The 23,895-nt window shown below is 43.1% G+C and overlaps 1 protein-coding gene across 5 annotated transcripts in view; it reads right to left on the reverse strand.

Annotated features, from left to right (window-relative positions):
• The window catches only part of LINGO2 (leucine rich repeat and Ig domain containing 2), a 350,487-nt gene that overhangs the window by 168,509 nt on the left and 158,083 nt on the right, over nt 1–23,895 (reverse strand). For all 5 annotated transcript variants that reach the window (XM_079959457.1, XM_079959461.1, XM_079959459.1 and 2 more), the window contains one exon: nt 20,377–20,536. The gene's annotated coding sequence lies outside the window, so the exon portion shown is untranslated. The remainder of the gene's footprint in view (nt 1–20,376; nt 20,537–23,895) is intronic.

Here is a 23,895-nt window from a genome sequence, read left to right on the forward strand (position 1 = left end):
CGGGCAGACTCTGGCAAAGTGACCTGGCTGTTGGCAGAGAAAACATTTCTTGGCGCTCTTTCCCTCCTTCTTCCGCCCTTCGCTGGGGTTTGAAACTGCGCGCGCGCGCGCTGTTCCAATTTTCATCGGCTCTGCTGGCGGGGAATGCTGCTCAGGAATCTCTGGAATGCGAAAATCCCTCCAACGTTCCCCCTTCCCTTCCCGCTTCTCCAAAGCTCTCGCCTCCTGGCGTGCTCCTATGGCCAGCGCTGATTTAGTCACCTGGTCCATAGACTCCGCCCTGGGCGCCCGGGAAAGTTCGTCCTTCACTGCCGAAGATAGTCCTTCTTCAAACAGCATTTGTATCGGTTCCGCCGACAAATCCCAACCCAATTTATGGATCAACATGGTGAACTCAGTCCAGTACTCACGGACAGATCGGCTCCCCTGTTTACACGCCATTAATTGTCTGCGCACCACTCCCTGCTCAATCTCGCTGGAAAACATCAGATCCATGGCGCGAAAAAACTTTCTCGAGTCCTTTAAGGCGTCATTATTCGCTGCCATCAGGGGCCTCACCCAGTCTTTCGCCCCTCCCTCGAGGTGCCCAATCACAAACGCAACTCTCGATTCCTCATCAGGAAAGTCATCAAACTGCAGATTGAGGGCATATTGCATTTCTGTTCTAAAGGCTTGATAGTTCCTGGGATCCCCCCCAAACTTCTGCACCAATCCTGGCACCTTCCTCGTGAGTGGGGTGGTTTTTCCCTTTTCTGCATCCTGAGCCCTCCTCTCCTCGAGCCTAGCCGTTTGCAGCGCTAGCTGGACCTCCAACATCCTGTACCTTTCTTCCAGGCTTGGACCCTCTCCAGCTCCTCCCGCTGCTCCGGCTCCTGCTGGGTTGCTCATGATGCCTCTCCTTGCACAAGCTGCTTTCAGGGACTGTCGGATTGCTGTGATGGGATGATGAGCTGCTTGTGCGTAAAAGCTTAGTCCCTCAGGGTTTGCTCAGCTTAGCAAAACTCTGTCTTTAGCGGAGCCCTTAAGCATGGCTCCCTCAGTCGCTGGCAGAATCCGACAGTGGGCGTTTGCGGAATCTCTTCCAACATAAAAGCTCCTTAACGGAAACGCGTCTTCTGGACTCTCGACGTGACAGTTTCCGGCGAGGTGTGGGTGTCCCTATAGGAGGTCCTGAAACCTCCTCACTGTTTTCGCTGGAAGTGTCCCAGAGCCCTTTTTCCGACTCCCTTTCCCTCGGAGCTCCTTCTCTCCCCCTGCTGGTTCCTTCCTCTGCTGTTAAGTCTCTCCTAACCTCCTTGAGCCCTTCCACCACCTGCTCTGATGGCAGTTCCCTGACAGGAGCCCTTCCCAGCAGATGGAGACTGCGACATAGGAGTGAACTCCTCCTGGTCTGTCTGGCTTGTTATTTGACAACATGCAGGACTCTCCTGGAGTGGGGTGTGAGAAGAACAGAGCCAGAAGGACTGAGACCCTCAGATGTACCCTCTGATTCCTCCCTGTCTGTGTCTGCACTCATCCTGAGACGTTCAACATCCAGGCTTATCCTGGAAGGCCCTTCTTCCTCTGACCACCCCTGATCGCTCCACCCTCCTGCTTCCCACCCTGACCCAATTGCCCACCTCCAACAGGACTAAGTCCTTCTCTGGCCATACCTATACATTATGCCAGCCATTACAGGTTTCCAACCCTTGTTTGCCTAACAGGACCAATGAGGGAGTTTGTTTGAACAAAGGAAGATGTCTATTACTGAATCAGACTATCGGTCCATCGAGCTCAGGACTGTCTACACTGTCTGGCAGAATCATTCTCCAAGATTTCAGATAGGAAATTTTTCTCATCCCTACCTGGAGGTATCAGAGATATTTGAATCTGGGACCTTCTGTATGCACAGCTCATGCTATTTCTTTTCAATCTCCTCCCACAAGCGTATACTTGCAGAAGGCAAGAAATGAATGCTTTGCCCTTATGCCTCTTTGCAATGTTTCTTCCACAGCCAGGGTCCCAGGGCCAATTTTGTCACACCTAGACTTCTTTCCATTCTCAAAATCCAGTTTAGGGAAAATGTGGGTGAGGCTGAGGGGAAGATAATGGGGAAAACTAAGTGCCACCTACCACTTTTCCCCAACAAAGGCCTTGCCCCACTTTCTATTCTATATTATGGCAGAAAAGAGGAACTTGTGTCTCGAGATATTTTTGGACTCCAACTCCTGTCAACATGGCCTATGATCAGGTATGCTGACAGTTGTAGTCAAACAACATCGTGAGGACCACAGGCGTCCCACACTTGTGTTATGGAATTGAGAAATCATGCATGCTGATTTAACTAACTTGTTGCTCTGGTGGCCTCAACCATCTCCTCTCTGACTCTATTTTATCAGGCCATTTCCCTACCCATTTCATGGCTCTTATTTTAGACACACAGTCAGTTTTCTAGTGCTGAGTCTGTTTCCACAGCTCTTCCTTCCAAAGGGCTTGTGTAAGATTTAACTCAAGACAAAATGCCAACTCTTCTTTTCTAAAAAACAAAAACCAAAACCAAAACCTGGGCTGTGAACATTTTGTAGTTGAGAGCTTTTGTCCTCTGGAAAACAAAATGTGCTATTGCATCACAACAACTGAACCAGTCAGTATCAAAGGCTTCAGTACCACAAACACCCTATAATATATATTGCACCACTGTTGCCTCCCCCTGTTGTGGTCCCTCTCTAGTTTTCAATAGTTTGAGGGTGGGTGGGACCTACAACTGTATGAAGTGAGCTTTATCCTTCTGGCTGAGCATTTTGGAGCAGCAATACAAAATTTCCAGACTGCTTTAAAAAATCTTCAAAATTTGCATTCTCATTACTTGGTTAGTATTTTTTATTAGTGTCTATTAGCAAAATGCATCTCTGCTCTTTACAATTGCACAGATTATTACTGATTAAAACAATTTAGAGGAACTTTAGTTGTGCTGCACATTAGCAAGACTATTGCTTGGATAATTTTCTTGCCTACAATAGTTTTGAACCAAACTGACCCTTTTAAAATCCAACTTTATGCTTATAAAGTTAAATGGGCTGCTTTTTATTTTACTAGATGGGAAAATTCAGGGCAGCAGCTGCACCACACACCGAAATGTAGGATGACACATTTGACGGTATGGATTTTGCCCAAAGCCAGCTAACAACTATGGACATTTCTCCTCCTTCCATAAGATTTCAAAGGTTGTTGGAAGAAATATGGTAATATCAAACCAAATTTTGTTCTGATTAATGCAGATAGCAGAAATAAATAGAAAGATTCTGTGAGTATGAGGAATGCCACAGGGTTTGCTTGCTACAAGATTTTTTAGAATGACAAGCTATGCTATGATGATGCTATCTTATTTAGCAATTACCAGCCTCTGATTTCTACCCCCCCCCTCATATGCCCCCCCTTAAGCAACATACATTACTCATGTAATTTCTCATTAACATATCTAGCTCAAATGTAAGACTTTCTTTTCCCTCCAGAATAGAATGCATTTGATCTTCAACAAAAATATATCTGGTTCATCAGCTTAAAATTAATTAAAACCCAGAAAGCTTTGAAGATGTTTTATTTACTTGCTTCTACTACATTGTGATACACTTTTAAGCAAGATGCAGGGCAAAGCCTGACATCATTTCTAACACAGAAAGTAAAGACAGAGTGCTGTTGACAAGAGGAAAACAAGCATGAAACCTTTTAATACCCTACTATATACTATATATGGGACGCAGGTGGCGCTGTGGGTTAAAGCCTCAGTGCCTAGGGCTTGCCGATCGAAAGGTCGGCGGTTCGAATCCCTGCGGCGGGGTGCGCTCCCGCTGCTCGGTCCCAGCGCCTGCCAACCTAGCAGTTCGAAAGCACCTCCGGGTGCAAGTAGATAAATAGGGACCGCTTACCAGCGGGAAGGTAAACGGCGTTTCCGTGTGCGGCTCTGGCTCGCCAGAGCAGCGATGTCACGCTGGCCACGTGACCCGGAAGTGTCTCCGGACAGCGCTGGCCCCTGGCCTCTTAAGTGAGATGGGCGCACAACCCCAGAGTCTGTCAAGACTGGCCCGTACGGGCAGGGGTACCTTTACCTTTTTATATACTATAGATCTAGAATATGAAAAAGTTTGTATGCATGCCAAGTGCTCTTTTAATGTACAAACCCAGGAGGTTTTATATATAAACTCAGGAAGTTGCTACTTACACTCTCCTCACAGGCAAAACATTATCTGAAGGGCTGTAGCTCACTGGAAGAGTCCATGTTTAGCATTGAAAAAGTATCAAATTTGATCCACAGTATCTCTAGGTAGGGCTTGGAAGACTCCTGTCTGAAATCCTGGGGAGTTGCTGCAAGTTCCCCATGATGATGCTGAGGAAGATGAACCAACTCACCACCTGCCTATACATTTTATATTTGGAATGGTTAAAAACATAAAATGAACATAAACATGATTTGGCTATTAACTAATTAAAGAACGTAAGAGCCCTGCTGGACCAGACTAAAGGCCCATCTACTCCAGAACTCTGTCATCAGAGTACCTAAGTTGATGGTCACAGGAAGTTTGAAAGCAGGACCTGAGTTCCAATTCATTCTCCCCACCTGCAATTTTCAGCAACTGGTATTCAGAGACATCCTGTCTTTGATAGTGGAGGCAGAACATAGTTATTGTGGCTAGTAGCCCTTGAATTCCCTCTCCTCCACAAAGTTGTCCAATCCTCTTTTAAAGCTACCCAAGTTTTTCACCATCACTATTTCATGTGGCAATGAACTCCATGATTTAACTATATGCTGTGCGAAGACTGTTATTTACTGAGTTGAATAGGATCCAAAATGCAGCAGTCTGATTGGTCCTAGAACAATAGGATCCAAAATGCAGTAGTCTGATTGGTCCTAGAACAATGCAGCAGTATGATTGGTCCTCATGAGCCACCCAATCCTGCTCCAGGTGGAAGTGAATCCCGGAATTAGCTAATCACGTGGGGCCCATTGTGTAAATAATGTATATGAGCTGAATAAAGAGCATGAAATCCACTCTCGACTCCGAGTATATTTCAAAGACACACTTTCCTTTGTCCGTCCTGAATCTTCCAACGCTCCCCTTCGTTGGATGCCTCCAAGTTCTAGTACTATGAGAGAGGGAGAAAAGTTCTTCTCTTTCCACTTACTCCACAATTCCATCCACCTCTTTTGTGTTCCCTCTTACTCTTAACTAAGGTAAAGGTAAAGGGACCCCTGACCATTAGGTCCAGTCATGACCGACTCTGGGGTTGCGGCGCTCATCTCGCTTTATTGGCTGAGGGAGCTGGCATACAGCTTCCAGGTCATGTGGCCAGCATGGCTAAGCCGCTTCTGGTGAATCAGAGCAGTGCACGGAAACGCTGTTTACCTTCCCGCCGGAGCGGTACCTATTTATCTACTTGCACTTTTGACGTGCTTTCGAACTACTAGGTTGGCAGGAGTAGGAACCGAGCAACGGGAGCTCACCATGTTGTGGGGATTCGAACCGCCGACCTTCTCATCGGCAAGTCCTAGGCTCTGTGGTTTAACCCACAGTGCCACCCGCGTCCCTTACTCGTAACTAAAAAGCTCCAAATGCTGTGACCTTTCCTGATAGGAGAGTTATTCCATCCCCTTGACCATGTCCTGAACCTTTCCTGAACCTTTTCCAGCTGGAATGCTAGTTGGGCTGAAAGTGGGGAGATGTTGCACTGCCAAATCGGCCCTTCATCTCCAGTGCTGGCTTTGGCATGGACCCCTGACTTCCTCTGCTCCTTCAGGCCTGAGAGTGACAACAGAGAGCCTGGAGCTGCCCAGGGAACTCTGGTTATAGGATGGCTACATAAATGCAGAACATGGATGAATATTAAAAGAAACCTAAATACTGTTTTCTATGTATATTGGATAATTCCTGGACCTATGTACATATCAATGGACAAACTGGCTGGACTCTCGTAAAAAGGCTTGCCCTATGAGTTTCGTGTCAATTCCTATCTAAAAAGAACCAGCAGGGAGAGCAAGAGAAACTCCCTTCAATGCTCTAAAATCTTCAGTGCTACAAAAATCTCTTAATCTGTTTATCTCAACATTTGCAGGCTTCATTCCATCAGAAGGGGCTGCCATTCCCATAAACATAAAACAGTTATTTATGTTTAAAATATAAATGTTATGTGTACATTGCCATCCTCTGCTCCTTTAGTTGTGTTACCAACAGAACAGAAATCAGATCTCTCTCTCTCTCGTTTTGTAAAAAAGCTGAACCAAAAAGCGTTAACAGAGCATGTGGCGCATATGGCTCTCACAGTATGATTAGCTCTTTCCAACTAAATGCAAGAGTTAATTCAATAGTTTGTTGATTAATTAGAGAACATACCTCCATACAATAACATTATTTCCCAAAATGTAGTTTCCGCACAGGGATTTGAAATGACTTACGGGATTTATCTCACGAGTGTGAAAGCTCCATAATTCAATAGTGAATGAGTGAGTTATGTGTAGACCTTTGAGCAAATGAGATAAAACTTTAATATAGTACTTGCCTTGGGCTTTATTTTATTGTTGGGAACCGTTTATTTGATTAAATACCTCTTTTGATTAAAGGCAACCATTTAGCACAATCTGGCTTTTTATCAACTACATATGTGCATTTGATGTACTGTGGTAATAAGCCATCTTACTGTTGCAGTGTTTGAGGGTTTTGGGTTTTTTTTTTACATTTGTTTACAATTTCTTTTGGCTTTACTGTCCAAAAATTACATGCAGGATGTTTACAGCCAATGCTAGTCATGCTCAGAGTAAACCCACTGAAATTAATAAACATGTCTAACTTAGGTCCATTAACTTCAGTTGGTCTACTCTGAGTAGACTTTAGTTGGACACCCCCCCAATTTCAAACTTTCTTTGCTGTTTTGCCTTCAAAGAATGTGGAGCAGAATTAAAGATGGTGACTTGCTGAAAATCTAAGGCTCCCAATTGTGCATTGGAAGATACATCTCTACCTGCCCCACACTTAGCTTGGGAAAAACAGCCTTGTAGGCCAACTTGGGACCCATGCCAGTCCTAATTAGGCCCTCAGGCAAAGGTTCATCACCCTTGTACTAGAAAGTTCAAGATGTCCTCTGTAGCCTCTGAGTAACTTTCCACAATGAACAGGAATAAGTGCTTCTTTGACTGCAGCATAGTTAGTCAGTTTCTGTTACATGTGGAGAACTGTTACTGACCTCTAAGGTGAATTAAGTCTGACCTCGCTAGATACTGAAGTTGTTAAAATCACAGTTCCAAGACATTGCTGCTACAGAACTGCGCATCAAAGAAATTTCTTATATTTCAAAGATGAGATTTCATGAAAACAAACATATAGGTACACGTTGTTACTATTATACACTGTAGATATGACTTGCTTTCATTGGTTTTGCTTTCAGTCCTAACCATTAAAAAATTATCTAGGAGTCAAAGAAATTTTATGATGCATTTCAAATCCTTTGAAGATTCCAAGGGTTTGGTTTTTTTTTTTTTAAAAAAAAAATTCATCATGCAACTATATATTAAGGCATATATTTAAAATAAAGAATTTACTCAATAGACCATGACAGCTCATTTGAAACTGCTACAACCCATCATTTCAAATGTGTACTCTGGGACTTCTTAAAATGTATATTATTTACTTGACAGACCGTGAACTATTGCATAAATCCGGATTAGGAACTTCATAAGAAACTGATTTTTAGCTCTATCATATGTGACGGCCAAACATATTTGCTTTCCTTGTTTATAATGGCAACAAGGACATTTTCTTTGTTAGGGCAGTGCCATCAGTTTGCATCATCCTAATCATACCCCATCAGCCTGACCTCTTGAGGGGAGGAGGCTTTTCCTGTGTACTGGAGTGAAGATGAAGTCTCTGTCTCTCATTATAACAGTATCATTCTTCACTCAACAGGGGTAGGGATCCTCCACTCTCTAAATCCCAAATGAAAGGAGGGGGGAATTGTCCTTGATCTAAAGTCAAGCCTTGTATAAGACCCATCATCTGGACGATAAGCCAAATTGCTGATGTGTGAAACTAGGGAATCACAGAGAATATAGAGTGGTTTTGGTGTGGATCTAAATGCAGAGTTTCTGGCAATTCTGATTCACTTCTGAACATGAATAGGAAAATCACTGTCTTAAAAAAAATAGTAATGCTTGGATGAAAAATTTAAAAATATGGTATTGTGTTCCATAGATACTCCAATGTTGATTTGGAAATCTTCTTAGAACCCACTGGTGTGTACTAGATTCTATTCTATTTAACACCTATGGGAGCAGTCAGATTTTTTGATTTTTTAAAAAATGAACAATTTTGGAGGGTCCCTGAGGGGCCACAAAAATATTTTGGCATCACAATGGGGAATCTCTATTTTTAAACAAATCAACCAACCCATACCACTTTTTTTTATAAGCACACATTTTAGGGTCATGGAAAAATCTCATGCACTTCCAACTCTAGTCCATAAGCTATGTGTTAGCCACCTCTGTATGAGAACCACCTGTGTAACAAACTCTACTCATTCCATATGGGGCTTCTAAGTTCTGGGCCAAAGTATCTTTGCTATAGGTAGAGACATTCTTGAATACCATCAGCAGCCAATATTGGTAGTGCTGTTGACCTGAAGTTTAAGGTATCACTCAGGTTAAGGGCTGCCTAAGACCCGAGTTATTCATTAGCTGGTGTTGAAGCCAAGGTTATCCTCCCAAAGGGAATGGTGAGCAGGGAGGCAGCAGATAGTTCAGGGAACATGAAGGGGAATGTGCAGGCTGGATGCAGATTAAAAGATCACAATCCAGTCTTCCCAGTAGTCTCCCTGAGCTCTCCACTCTGTAGCATGCAAAACCCCTGGAGACAACGGGGGAGAACTAAACACAGTAGGATCTTCTGGCTTCTGTGAATCTGTTGCAGCTTCAGCCCTCACCTTCTCCTTAGATGTCTGCAATGTTTTCTCTCTCTCTCACTCAAGCCTGCTGCTTGTTCAGAATCCACCCCCCCCAATTTCTCCTCTGTATTCATTGTCCCACCACCACTCCCCTGATTTGGAGCTTTCCTCTTCTGAGGCTTCCCAATGGGATTCTCCAGCTGGAATCTCCCACCATTCCTCATCATCCAGCTAGTCCCTAACACCAAGCAAGACCGAAAGCAGGCTGTTGCTTGGGGAAAAGATAAATACTGGACTTAGGCAGGTCAGTTCAAGTACCAATTGGCTATCTAGGGCTGGAACCATGCTGGAGCTTGAAGAGGCCAGCAATGCCGTTTTTGACTCTGCTGTTCTTCAACCTGGCTCACCACAGTCAACCAATATACTAAACAGGAACTACATCAGCCCTTCCAAACCTGGTGCCCTTCAGATATTTTGCATTGTAACTCTCATTATCCATGACCGCTGGTTATGCTGGCAGGGGTAGGCTGGATTATATGACAGGGTGGGATTTTATTGCTGCTCTTGCAACTGACTTAATTTTAAATTATCTAATGCTCAGCAAATGGTGGCTGTTCCCTTATCAGAGAATGCAGGTGTAGGAGAAATCTGGAGGTGGTGAAACTGAGAAAACCACAAGAACAGATTTTAGGTGTTGTGTGGAGTAGAATAAATAGTCTGGCTTTAGCATTCAGCACCCTGGACAGCTGCCTGGTACGCAGCACTCTGGCAGGAATAGGGATGGTAGAGAATTTCCCAATAATCAACTGTGAATACGAGCTCTGCAGCTGTTTGCTTGCTTGCCAGCTTGGGGAACCAGTTGCTTTCCATGCGAGTGCTAGTGATCTTTTAACAAGAACATTAAAACAACAAAAAAGACACTGCTTTTGAGCCAAGAACTTGTTTAACAATGATTTCTCATATGAACATTACTCTGTTTGTTGTCATTGTTTTGGAATTAGCCTACTAAAATGTGTATTCTCTGAGTGTCGCAGAGCCACAGTCTAATATACTGCTGTACAAAGCTGAAGTCATTCTGAAGTCCTGCAATGCGTCCCAATACTAAAAATATGGGGGCTTACTAAAAATGTGGATCTTGCTGAAATATTTATTGTTAATGTTGCTTGTTTATATAAATGAATAAGTTTAATCTAGATACAAGGGTTGTTTTTTTTAAAAAAAGAAAATGATTTTTTAAACAAATGATCTGAAAAAAATATCTGAATGTAACTTATCATTCTGTTATAAAAATGTTTTTTTAAATAAATGATTTACTGTTTTCATTTTTCTCTTTTTTATGTTTCCAAGTGTCTTTTTAATCGATGCAGTAATGCCCAAAGTGATTTCCCCACTGCCAAGAAAAAAATAAATAAAGCAAGCTTTACAAACCCTTTTAGTCATTATTTCCCTTGCCAACTTTTCTTCTGCATGTGGCCATTCACAGCTTTGCAAGAAGAATGGGAAGAGAAGACGAGGGAAAGGACAGCACTTGCTCTGGTGTTCAAAGCTTTTCCCCTACAGGGGATGTCTTTCTGATGATCTGTCATTCACACAAAGACCAGAGCTTTCTTCTTCTTTGGGGGGGGGGGTACTCAAGGGTATACAGTACTGGCACCTTTTTCCAGAAGAAAAGCACTGACACAGAGAACAATCTTAAATACAGTGGTACCTCAGGTTACAGATGCTTCAGGTTACAGACACTTCAGGTTACAGACTCCGCTAACCCAGAAGTAGTACCTTGGGTTAAGAACTTTGCTTCAGAATGAGAACAGAAATCGTGCGGTGGCAGCAGAAGGCCCCATTAGCTAAAGTGGTATCTCAGGTTAATAACAGTTTCAGGTTAAGAATGGACCTCCGGAACAAATTAAGTTCTTAACCTGAGGTACCACTGTTCTGTTTCCCGTCCCAAGAAAATATTTCAGTTTTTTGTAAGTCGAAGTTTTGTTACAATGAAGCTCTATTTGATTTTTGCTAAATTAAATAAATAAAGGAGGCTTAAAGTAAAACTACCTGGGGTCAATGGTTACTTGATGACGGGCAGTGAGCAGTTGTAGCAGTAGTAGTACAGTAGTAAACAGCTTAAAATAAAGCAACATCTGTTTGCAAGAGACAATCACGCCATCGTCAGATGAACTAGAAACACACACACACACGGACATTATTTTCACAAAACGTTATACCAGGCCAAGATCATTCAAATTTAACGAAATGCAAACTGCTATGGACCAAGTTTGAGCAACAGCGATGTGTTAAAAAAAGATGAACAGGTACAGAACAATGAACCCCACCCCTGGACTGGACCAAACCGTCCTGAGCAGCTGGCTTTTCAAGAAGCCATTTTAAAATTCCCACAATGTCCCTGACAAATGCTGGCTCAAAAAGTCAGCTGTTACCACCAGGAAAGCCTGTGGACAGGGACTCGTTGATGGCAGGGGCATCAGAGGGCAGCTTGCAGCTGGCTCTGAATAGGACAAAATTGGGTGGGGGGTGGAGATGCATATGATTTTGGTGTAACAACATAGGAAGCTGGACTAAGGAATTTACTCCTGCAAGAAGCAGTGGTGGCCACCAAAAAGATTAGACAACTTTGTGGAAGATATCAATGGCTATTAACCTTAATGGCTATGTTCTTCTTCCACTGCTGGGGGGCAGTATACATTTGAATAACAGTTACTGGAAACTGCAGGAGAGCAGAGCGCTGTTTACCATAGGCATCTGTGTGGCCACTGAGAGAATACGATGCTGGACTAGATGGGCAAATTCAGCTTGGTAATGGCAATTCATGAAAATAATGTTACTCTTTTTGATTCTCCCGACGGTGGCATGATCACCTCTTTCTTCCATAATGGATTCCTGCATTTTTCACTATTAACAACACAGCTATTGATTGCCCATCACCAAATAGTCACTGCCCCCAGCAGGCCAGCCCTCTGTTCTTATGAAGCTGCCTTATACCAACTCTGACCTTTAGCCCATCTAACTCAGTGGCTCTCCCAGGGTCTCAGGAAGGAGTCTATCCTAGCCCTACCTGAACACAACAGGGATTGGACCTGGGACCTTTGGCAGATGATCTACCGATGAGCTACACACCTTCTCTGGTGCTTTTGTAATCATGTAAATCTTGTCATGTTGTAAGCTGCCATGAGCGTGGTTTTAACTATTGGAAAAGCGGCAGACAAATTAAACAATGGTGATGATTTTAGAAAAAAAACCTATCCATGTTGCATCTTAAAAAAACTTCCTCACTCGACAAGCTGCTCATCTACATAATCTTTATTTTATTTTATTTAGTCAAAGTTATTGGTCAACATAATACTGCTGCTTTAAAGGTTCACTGTTGTGGAAGGAACTTTCTGTGTTGCTTACCAAGCTTTCCAAAGAGCTGGAATTTAATGATGGATGAAGATGATAAAATGATGGATAGAATGCTAAAGCCTTTTTTTTTTTAAGGACCCTTAAGACAAATAAAACTTGTGAAGATGCTGACTGCTTTTTAATTGAAACACATTTCAGGAACGAGCTTACAGAATTTCATTTCATCCAAATATTACTGAGGGAGTTCTCAAAGGCATTTTGGGAGTAGATTATTGACCTGGACTGAGTCAATATGGCCCACTGGGCCATATAAGTTTCTTTTAGAGGCACAGGTAGAAGAAGAAGAAGAGATTGGATTTGATATCCCGCCTTTCACTCCCCTTCAGGAGTGTCAAAGCGGCTAACATTCTCCTTTCCCTTCCTCCCCCACAACAAACACTGTGAGGTGAGTGGGGCTGAGAGACTTCAAAGAAGTGTGACTGGCCCAAGGTCACCCAGCAGCTGCATGTGGAGGAGCGGAGATGTGAACCCGGTTCCCCAGATTACGAGACTACCGCTCTTAACCACTACACCACACTGGCTCACCTTTGTAATCTAAAATACAAACCTGGAAGCAGGAGGGAAAGGAAAAATTACAGGCTGATCCTAAACTGGTTTACCCCGGATTTCAGTGGGATTTATACGTACACAAGCAGGCTCCGGACTACATTACTAATTGTCCTGTTATGGCTGCCTTTTCTGGCTGAAGCTGTGTTGGACTCTCTGGAAGCAGAAAGCCTTAAGACTTCTGTGACTGAAGCAAAAGTTCCACTATCTCAGCAAAGCACATACCTCTTTTATGAAAGTGTTCCGTGCTAAGGGCAATGATGAGAATTTCTATAACATTTTGAGGTTTTGAATAGTTTGTTTTCCTTCCAGCCTCAAGTGTGTAAAGCGACAGAAATCTGATTAAATGTAGCCTACTGTACAGAAATAAGAGCCTCATCCATTGTTCCAACCACTTCTGTCTCTGGGGCCATTCACTACAGGCACACAACCCCCTAGGAGGAGGTCCATGAGAAAATGCAGCCCTTTGGTTGAAACAAATGTTTCCCATCCCTGTCCTAGAGGGTCAAAACCACTGCCTTTATTTCACTGAAATGCCATGTGCCAGACTTTTTGACTCTGGTGCATTGTAGGCAAAAAAAGAGGCCACTATCACACAAACATGGCAGCTGCTATGAGTCGTCCCTCAGGCTGCGATTCCCACCAACAGCATGAGTCCTAGTATTTGCCACAACTTATATCACATGAAGGCCTCATGCCTCAATGACCTGACCAGCTGTTTCTTTTTGGTTTCCTTCTCTTCTCAGGGCCTCCAGCAATATGACAGTGTCAAGCGTTAAGCTGGTCTTGAGCTGACAAAGTGAGGGATGTCAGACAGAGACATGTCTCTGCAACAACATCAGGCTCTGACTAAAGAGAGAAAGAGCAGGGACAGAGCGAAACCAGGAAGGAAGCTTCCCGTGGGATAGGGAAGGCCAGATACTGCCACCTAGAAAGGCTTTCTGTCAGGCTCACTCACTATTCTGATCAACCAAGAGACTTTGGTCCACCTTTGGCTTCCTGTCTTCTCTGTCTTACTCTGCCCTCAGCCTAACAGCAACTGTTTCTAACAGATGGTGGTAGTAAGAGAAAAAGGGGGAGGCAACCAAGCTCAGGGCCTCCTGCTCCATCACTGCTGCTCCATCACCTAACTCAAGCTGCAGATCACTTTGCTGGAACCGAACTCTTAAAATCTGGAGTGCTTTAACCTGATGGCAATTGTAGCGAGCGCTCCAATTGAAGAACAGTCTTTACAAAAGGTGCCATGGACTTTGAAGAAGCACAAACTCAGGACAAAAGGGAGAAATGAGCTAAGAGGAAGGTACATTTGGCAAACCCTCACCATGGTCAACTCCCGCCCAGAAACCTATGTCCCCACTGTGGAAGGACATGTGAATCCAGAATTGGCCTCCATAGTCAATTACGGACACACTGCGCCTCCCAACTGTCCCCGGAGCTTGCGGGGCAGGCAGCGGGGAGAAGCACGTGTCTCCCCGCCGTCAGCCTCCAAACCACATCGGGAGACAGCGGGATGGCGGCGTTCCAACTCCCCGCTGTCCCCCGACCTTGTGGGACTGGCGCTGCGGCTCTCCTGAAGCCTGGAGAGCGAGAGGGGTTGGTGCGCACCGACCCCTCTCGCTCTCCAGGCTTCAGCAAAAGCCTGCATTCGCCCCATAGGACGCACATGCATTTCCCCTTCATTTTTGGAGGGGAAAAAGTGCGTCCTATAGGGCGAAAAATACGGTATGTGGCAACTGCAGCAATCTGTTGGTTTAATCATTGACAGTGCAATAGTCAGGAAAAACCCCCACAGAATTTGGCAGCACAACACAAGGCATTTGTTAAGAAGCAGAAAGTATTTATAAATAGAACTCTAATATAAAAAGCAGTTGGTATTTCTCAGCATAAGTACAAAGGAAGCATAAGAAGCCTTTTTTTTTTAACGAGCAGAACATGAAAGGTCCAAGTCGTGGGTTATGAAAAGAAAAAATTGATTACGATTTAAATGCTGATTTGCCAAAGGGTTCATTTCATACCCACCCCCTAGTTTGATTTCATTATAACGTCATGTGCTGCTATGCTAAAAAGGATAATTCCAGCATGCTGCAGACACCAGGTTGTTGTTAATAATAATAATAATAATAATAATAATAATAATATCACACAAATGAAAGGAGTCCCAAAGCAATTTATGTAAAGTATGATACTAAGAAAATAGCCCTAAAAACAATTCAAAGATGATAAAAAGTGTCCTCTCATATAACAAGCTCTTAAAACAGCTATCAAGGAAGGTCTAAAGGAAATGTTCAATTATGTTAAAGACAAGTAAACTTCAGCCTAGCTAATACCTTAGTGGGAAACCAACTTACATGAGGCTCCCAGGCATTCTGAGACCTAGTTCAGTCTCCTACCTGGGCCAAAGACCTTGTTTCTTTGGCGGTGAAACAGGTAGAAACACATACCTTTTCTAAGTTTATAATGTAATCTGTGACAGTGGTGGCCCAATATGCAGGAGTTTGAGTTAGCTGTACAATTCTGTTACAGTCGTACCTTGGAAGTCAAATGGAATCTGTTCCGGAAGCCCGTTCAACTTCCAAAACATTTGGAAACCAAACCTCCTGCAGCCAATCGGAAGCCACGGAAGCCTCGTCGGACATTCAGGTTCCAAAGAACGTTCGCAAACCGGAACGCTCAATTCTGGGTTTGCGGCATTCGGGAACCAAAACATCTGAGAACCAAGGCGATCGAGATCCAAGGTACGACTGTACTTCATAAATATCACTTTCCAGAGTCCACATTACGAGCATGGTATCATTTGACCAATATGTAAGCATCTAAACTGAACATTCTTTTGGAATTTTTGTGAAGAAACACATTTGGCATCCTAATTTAGGGTGGGATTAAACTAAACGGTTGTGTTCAAGGAGTGAGGTCCATTCACAAAGCAGGACTCCCCTTGCTCTCTTTCCTACCCCTTTGTGCCTCCTATGTCCTCTAAATCTGCACTGGAGGGTTGCAGAAACCCCAGAACAGGTCTAGGGTGTGCCTGGGTTGGGGAAGGGGGGAGTTCCATTATGTGAGCAGACCTTGTTTTCTGCACACACACACATGGGACGTAGGAAGCTATTAACCATCAATCAGGTTTGTAAACCCCAGGGCAGGAATCAGTGGCCTCCAGTCATGTACCAAAAGAGCTCTTGCAGGCCAAACCACATTGCTTTCACCTCCCAAGGAAAAAGAACATGAAAGTCCAGCCGTCTCCATTCAGCACACATTTAAAATAAACATGCAGCTTTCTACTGCAAATCTCTGCGTATATTTTCCTCCCATCCCCAAACATCCCTGAAATGCCCTCCCTCGCAATTCACTATCTGAGACCGGGGTGGCAAATTCAGAGAAGGCTTTTCTCAGCAGCCTTCCCCCCGCCCAGCCCCCCTCTCAGTAATGGCAACAGAATCAATGTGTTTCCCTCTCAAATTATGTGTTGCCTTATTCCAGACATCAGCTTGACGATTTTTCCTCCATCAGAAGCACCCTCCATAATAACAAAGTGTCACATATGCAGCACTGCCTTGGTGAAAATATCAGAGACAAATACACTCAACTGAATAATTTTATCTTGAAGTCAGAGGACACGCATGATAGACTTGTAATGAGGTTTATAAAGCTGCCTCTTGGTGTAATTATTGTTTTATGTCCCCTGAAGCAGTGATGTACAGCAAATGGACAATATTTCCCCATTTGTTGCTACTAAATTATCTCTTTCTGATCATGCATTGTAAGACAGATCAATGGTAACACTGAAAAAAGGATAGCGGGATTGGTCTATTGCAGGCCCAACATTGGCGCTGCAACTGAGGCCGACATTGCTGAAGGATATTGAAGGGGCTCAGCTCCCTCCTTAAAAACTGGGGGCAGGGTAAAATGCCACTGCCCCCAGGATCCAGCGCCCCTTGGACCCAGGTGGAGGAAGCATGGGGCCCAGGTACAGGGCTACTCAAGGTAGAAATGAGACTCAGGACCTCAGTATTGTGGTGAAATAGATCACAATTTTTTAAATTTCAGATGTAATTGGGTTTTGGCAAAGGCATTGGGAATGTATCAAATAACAAGCAATCCTTCTGCAGGTTGACAAGAGGACTGATGAACCCTGAATAGTGGGTATGACATATATCAAATTAGGGTGATCCCTTCAGGGCCACCACTTGGAAGGATACTTTGGCCCCCTGACCCCCAGATAGAGACATGCCTTCCAGACATACGGACCCCCAGATAGAGACATGCCTTCCAGACATAGGGTACCCAATGACCGCTCCCCGCTTAAAACGGGGGACGCCCTTTGCGTGGACATGCACAGCCCTAGATCTGGAGCAGCCCCATCAGCATAGGCTTGGCTTTGCCTTCCCTCAGGTGGGATACCTGGAGGTGCCCGCCTACCTCAGTCAGTTGTCCAATCCCACCTGGGGGAAGCGTTGCCAAGGAGACCAGGCCAGGTAGGGGGAGGGATTACCTGCCCACACAATAGAGGGAGGATCTTACCTGGGAATCCTCACTTGGCTCCAGAGCTTCTCCCACCCTACCCACCCTCAGTTAATGTCTTCTTTTGCAGGTTAACTTTTCTTCATAGGTTTTGCAGGTTAACTTTTCTTCACAGGTATGCGGGCGCTGCTACGATAAGGTCGCTGTTAAAGGGCCGGAAAGGAATTTCCCTGCATTGGCAGGTTTCGCCTTTCCCGTAGCAAAACGTGACAACTTTGACGGTATCAGGCCTTGGGCGGAATCCTTTAGTCCATCTTCCTCTTTGTGGTGGCAATACCAGGGTTCCCCGTTAAAGGGGTTTCTGAAGGGAGGCTTTGACCGTACGCCAAAAGGTCATCATTGCTCTCCCCTGCGGCGGCGGCGTAACGGGGGCGGCTATCTCTGCTTGAACATATGTTCTCCAGAGCCGGCCCACCCCCCCCCCACACTGGATAACCCTGATGCTCCCTAGGTCCCCGGCTGGGGACTGGGGAAGGAGAACGCCCAATGCCTGAGCCAAGGTCTACCCACATTTGAAATTTAATAAAGTTGTGGCCAATTTAATCCCATAGCACGTTGTCTAGAGTCGTTATTCCACATGACGGGGGGGGGGGACCGCTCAGGATCTGGGGACTCCGCCTGTCCACACATTAGGCTAAAGTTGCAACCCACTACCTTCTCCACTCAAAGTTGTGATGATTGCTAACAGGTAGGCAAAAACCTGCAGACCAGCCACTTTGTCTGCAGGAAAAATTCCTCCCATGGTGGCCTCAATATTCCATAGCAAAGTCTGCCTGTTGCCTTGCCTGCTTGCATTTGGGCAGGACCATTTAGAAAAAGGGCGGAGGGTGGAGGATCTAAGGACAATCTGAGCAGGCCGAGCCCTGCTGCGGCTTGCCTCTCTTGGACCTAAAGGAAGACAGATCCACTGCTGTAGCCATGCCCCTTCTCAACTCCAATAGACCCATTCAAATGGGCTTTCAAGCCTTACCGGGTGACATCTGGGGGAGGCTCCCAATTTCTCCAATGGTTGCACCATGACTCTAGGGCCTCAGAACTGAGCCACAGCTGTGCCAGGTCACAAACTGTGCTTCGCTGGAGTTCCAGGTGAGCGGCCATTTTGCAAGAAGAATCTGGATACAGTCGTACCTTGGTTGTTGAATGCCCTAGAACTCAGACGTTTTGGCTCCCGAACGTCGTAAACCTGGAAATGATTATTCCAGTTTGTGAACGTTCTTTTGGAACCCAAACGTCCAATGGGGCTTCTGCAGCTTCTGATTGGCTGCAGGAGCTTCCTGCAGCCAATCAAAAGCCGTGATTTGGTTTTCGAATGTTTTGGAAGTCAAATGGACTTCCTGAATGGATTCCTTTCGACTTCCAAGGTAAGACTGTACTAAGAACTATCTTGTCTATGTTCAGGTCTTCTTGCAGCCTATATTTTATCACATGTCATCTGGGCTTTGTCCAGTTTATCCAAGTAGTATATGTTCCTGTAGAGCTGAGAACAGGACCAGCCAAAAGTATTCCTGTTGATGCACCAAACAAATGACAGATCGGCTCTGTGTATCTTATAGCATGATGACCAATGTAACAAGAGTTGATCAAGAGTTGAATGGGACACTATTTTCTCAATTTCATTATTAATATTTGTTATTCCCTCACCTTCAAAAGAGTTTCTGTTTCCCAGATGCCAATGGAGATGGGAAACTCTTGATCTTGCCATCTAGAAAGGAAGAGGTATCACCAAACACGTGTTTCTAAAATGACTCTGCCCACCTCCTCCAAATTCCACACAAAGCGTTGCATCCGATGTTACAACATATTTGGAGTAAACCAATAGAAATTAATGGGCATGATTAACTTAGACCCATTAATTTCGAAGTATCTATTCTGGGGGGGAAACTTTGTTTGATACAATCCAAAGGATCTCTTTCTGAGATCATTTACACCGATGAAATTTTAAACCTGCCCATAGTTGCCCATATCCTTTCCCAAGCTCTTTATTTTGCATTAGATTCTCTCCTCCTATTTAGATTTGGCTAAATAATGCCCTGTCCACTCTAAATATTGCCTATGTAGTTACGTATATGCACTTTAATATTTCCATAATAAACTCAGGTTTCCCAGCTCATTTGTAATCCTCTCTCCTTTACACCAGAACTGTAGGTTAAAGATCCAAATGTGGCATTCATATATATCTGTGTAATACATTATACAGGACACATGGTAATACTTTGATTCTTGGAATCTTAGAAATTTTCTGAAATATCCTCATCATGAAATCACAAAACCCTTCCGGTTTTCAAAGCACTTTCCCCTGCCCCATGGGATAAAAACTGATAAATGTTTAACACTGTGGTGCTATAATAACCATGCTTATTTGAAAGTGACCTCAGGATTTCTCTTGTGGAATGTTTTAATATTTGAGGGCAAGGAGATGGCAGAGAATGGAGCGAGAGGCACTGACAAGGGAGAACATAAGAGAAATTGGTACCTTTCAATTTTACGAGAGAGGAAAGAACGCTATTCGGTAATAGTGAATCTGAAATTGAAATGCGCTTTTCACATCTGTGTTTGTACAAAGGCGGTTTGACGAGGATATAAAAAGAACACAAATGTGATTGCTTCTGCAAGTATTCTAACCTGGCAAATCTAATACTTTTTTTAAAATGGCTAAACGAGTATTTACCTTGTCATCGCCTGAGCGAGACAGTAAATATAATGCATGTCTGCTCCATTCTACCATTCTGGGTTATGTGATTAATTTTATTATACCTTTTTATGTGTGTTTTCTTTTTAACCTTTGTGCAGCTCAAGAAGAGAAGGATCCATTAAACTACACATGCTTGTCTGAGATCTCACAGTAAAAGAACAACAACTTTTATGTCAAGCCATCTGCTGCACCGATACAGCAAAGAAACTGAAAAACAATATGCAATGGAATCACTAGCCGAAGTTCCTTTCTTTAAAGCCTTATGAAGATACCACGAAGGCAACAAGTACCATGGGCCTTACCTGTTATACTGTCTTTAAAAGTCCGGTCCTTGTTGCTGACCATACAAAGCTCTTGGCCACTGGTTAAAATCAAAGTGGAGTATTCGATCATGATAATCCCAATGCGTCATGGATGACAGACTGTCTCATGGCACCACGTTCCAGCTGCTTGAAACAAACCCTGCAAAACAACAACAATGGCAACAAAACATGACATACGTATTTCATTTTAATTGAAACATAGCGAACCATATCCAAAGACTAGGAGGCACCCCACTTAATCAATAAGAGCATCATAAAGAAGGCAAAAAGATATATTGACACATCAAAGCTTTGTGGAACACATAAAGGCATTTTATTCTGTGTGGATGCTACTTTTTACAGTTCTATTAAAAATGCAAGGATTAATTAAAAATTATCATTAAAAGCGAATGCTCCACCAGGATTCTCTTGCAAGAACAGAGCTCCTCTAGAGATCTCCTGCTGAAGTAAAGTAAACAAAGTTTGTTTTAAAGAGCTGAGATCTAAGAAGCAGGTTTCAGTTAGAGAGAGGGGCACAGCTTTTCAAAATGTTCCATTACACACTGCCACCTAATAAAAAAAATATTTTGTGAGCATGAGCATACAATAAAATGATTCAAGATTCTAGCAGTGAGTATAGCTTTAAAATCAAGGACATTAAAATCAAGGACAAACACTTCCAAAGTGTTTGAGCATTGATATGAGAGAGCAGCACCACCCACTGCAGTTTGGGAAATGTAGCTGTGAAAGTATGTGCATACCTGTCAGTTTCCAAACTGCTCATATCTATCCACTTCACTTACTTGCACTGCTCTGTGCGAACTGCAGTCATGCAGCACACAGAAAACAAAACAAATTTGGACTTTGCAGAGGACTCAGACAATGACTACAAAGGTGCCATGCATTAAAATTAAATTTAATAAAAGATTAAATGTTAGGCATTGGGAAATGATAACATGGTATCATTTGTAAATAAATAACATATGCATATCAAAATAAAAAGCATATGCACATTGAACAGTTGCTGAACTCACAAAACTACTAAGGGTTTCTTAACAATAACACAAAGTTGCATACATTGTGTACAATTACATAAAATGTGGATACACTGAAATTTTTCTAACTGTAGCAGCATGGGTAGGCAAACTAAGGCCTTCTAAATCTGGCCTGGGGACGGTTCAGAAATCATCATGTTTTTACTTGAGTTGAATGTGTTCTTTTATTTAAAATGCATCTCTGGGTTATTTGTGGGGCCTGCCTAGTGTTTTTACATGAGTAGAATGTGTGCTTTTATTTAAAATGCATCTCTGGGTTATTTGTGGGGCATAGGAATTCGTTCATTCCCCCCCCCAAAAAAAAAAAATAAAAATAGTCTGGCCGCCCACAAGGTCTGAGGGACAGTAGACGGGCCCCCTGCTGAAAAAGTTTGCTGACCCCTATATCAAAATAAATTTATTCATGTTATGACTTAGAGGAAAAGTAAAAGAGATCCCTACACTTCAAATACATATCTAGTTAAAGTAAAGTAATGTATTATATTGAATATAAATGAGGGGAAAAACTTTTCTTGATATATGGCTTGTAACACCAATATGATAATGGATGAGGACATTATTACAATTTGTTATTTGTAAGAAAATTTATTAGGTTTCCAAAGCAGTTCTAAAAATTTAAATTGGACACATTGTTCACATATATAGCTTAAATTAGTAAACAGAGGGGTGAGGAAAGCTTCAGCCCTTTCAATGACACCGTAAAAAGCTTAAGCAATCAGTCAGAACAGGCTGTCACATGAAATTACAATCCAGAGACATACAGCTTTCAAGAAATCATAATTCAGTTTTGCCAGTTTATCAGATACTGAAATGTTCAGCTTGGACTTAACATGATGTCTGGTGTGATGTAGGTGGGTGTGGCTTGGAGGAAATGACCTCGTTGGTCAAATTAGGACTACTGCTGGCCAATTAGGACCTCTGCAAGGCAAAGGTCACACACTGCTCATAAAGAGGTCAAACATTACACAATTTCTTTAGGTTGATCGGAGGCATATGAACACTGGATCTCTGATGTTTCCTTTCTGCAAACGTGGCAAACACGGCAACTATTACTGAGTGACTTCACGGGGGAAACATTTCATTATCTGTACTTATTTTCCACTTACTGTTTCTTAAATTTTTTCGTGGAAGACATAACAAGAGAGAACTATAAATCAAAGCAAAAGCAATCATGGACGTTTTTGCACAGCGTGAGTTACATAGATTGCAAAATCGTAAACAGAGTAATATCTGCTAGGAAACTACCGAAAGTCAGTTTGTAAACAAGAAAATGCTTCTTTCTTTCATTGGGCAAACTATTACTCTTAGATGCAAGAGTGGAAAGAAAATATGCATCATAGTTCAAGGGAGCCAAAATTTATCAGAAGACAACCCTGAACATAAACTTATGTAGAGTCTTCCTAAAACACTATCATTGGGGACTGTGGTAGAATATATGGAGTAAAACATTCCAGGGAGCCACCACATAAAAAGTCCCTGTCCCTTGTATTCAGCAGCCTGAGCTCCCTTCCTATTAACTGTGCACAGCTCTACGCAGTCATTCCTTCACATGAGTGGCTACCCCCTTCCTGAGCATTTTCCAGACCTCACCCTCAAAAGATGACATCTCTTAAGAGCTGGATCAGATGTAAAAGGAACTAGGTTTTCTAAGCTAATGGATACATGCACCCATTGATCATGGGTGTTATCCTAAATTCACATGACTAGATTGTATCAAATGGAATGTTGCAGTGTTCCATTTTAAAACCCAGGTATCCACACATGACATCAAACCCATGTAGAAAGAAAAATGGAGTATGGAAATATGGAGGGGTGAGAATGCACGTGTTCCCATAGCTCACCTCCAATCCCTACTTCTGGTTCCAGTTTGACATCTGAACAAGTTTCTGATCAATGCCCTCCACCCCACTCCCTTACACTAACAGCTAAAACCATATCAGATTTTTGGGTAATCCTTTGAAAAGCATTCCCATATTTCACCAATAATGGCTTAAGCATATGATGGATGCTCCTCTCCCATCAAAAATGCTACACTTGAAAACACTTCATTCTGCATAAGAATTTTGTCATATCGAATGTCTGTCTTCACTGAATTGTGGTTACACACTGCATAACATTTCCTGCAGAACTAGCGGCCTTTTTTTAAGTCATCGAAGCCTATCTGACCAATCAAATAATAGACATGGAGTAAGCACAGCTTGTGGATGTTAGCCAGAAATGAAAGGAACCATCCTATCCAGCCACCCCCCTTCCAGGTGATGGATATTTTATCACTTGTATCAACAAAAGTTAACAGCACATCAATTATATCACTAAAATATTATGTAAGAACTTGCAGCTAGTTCCATGCATGGGATGATGAAAGATGGTGTCTCAAATTCTCTTTGAGGTCTGAAGCATTTTCTTACCTTAAAACCTATGAGAAAAGTATTCTAAACGAACACAAATGCACACATACTCAAGT

Source organism: Podarcis cretensis (assembly GCF_951804945.1).
Source record: "Podarcis cretensis genome assembly, chromosome: 17".
Classification (NCBI taxonomy): Eukaryota; Metazoa; Chordata; class Lepidosauria; order Squamata; family Lacertidae; genus Podarcis; species Podarcis cretensis.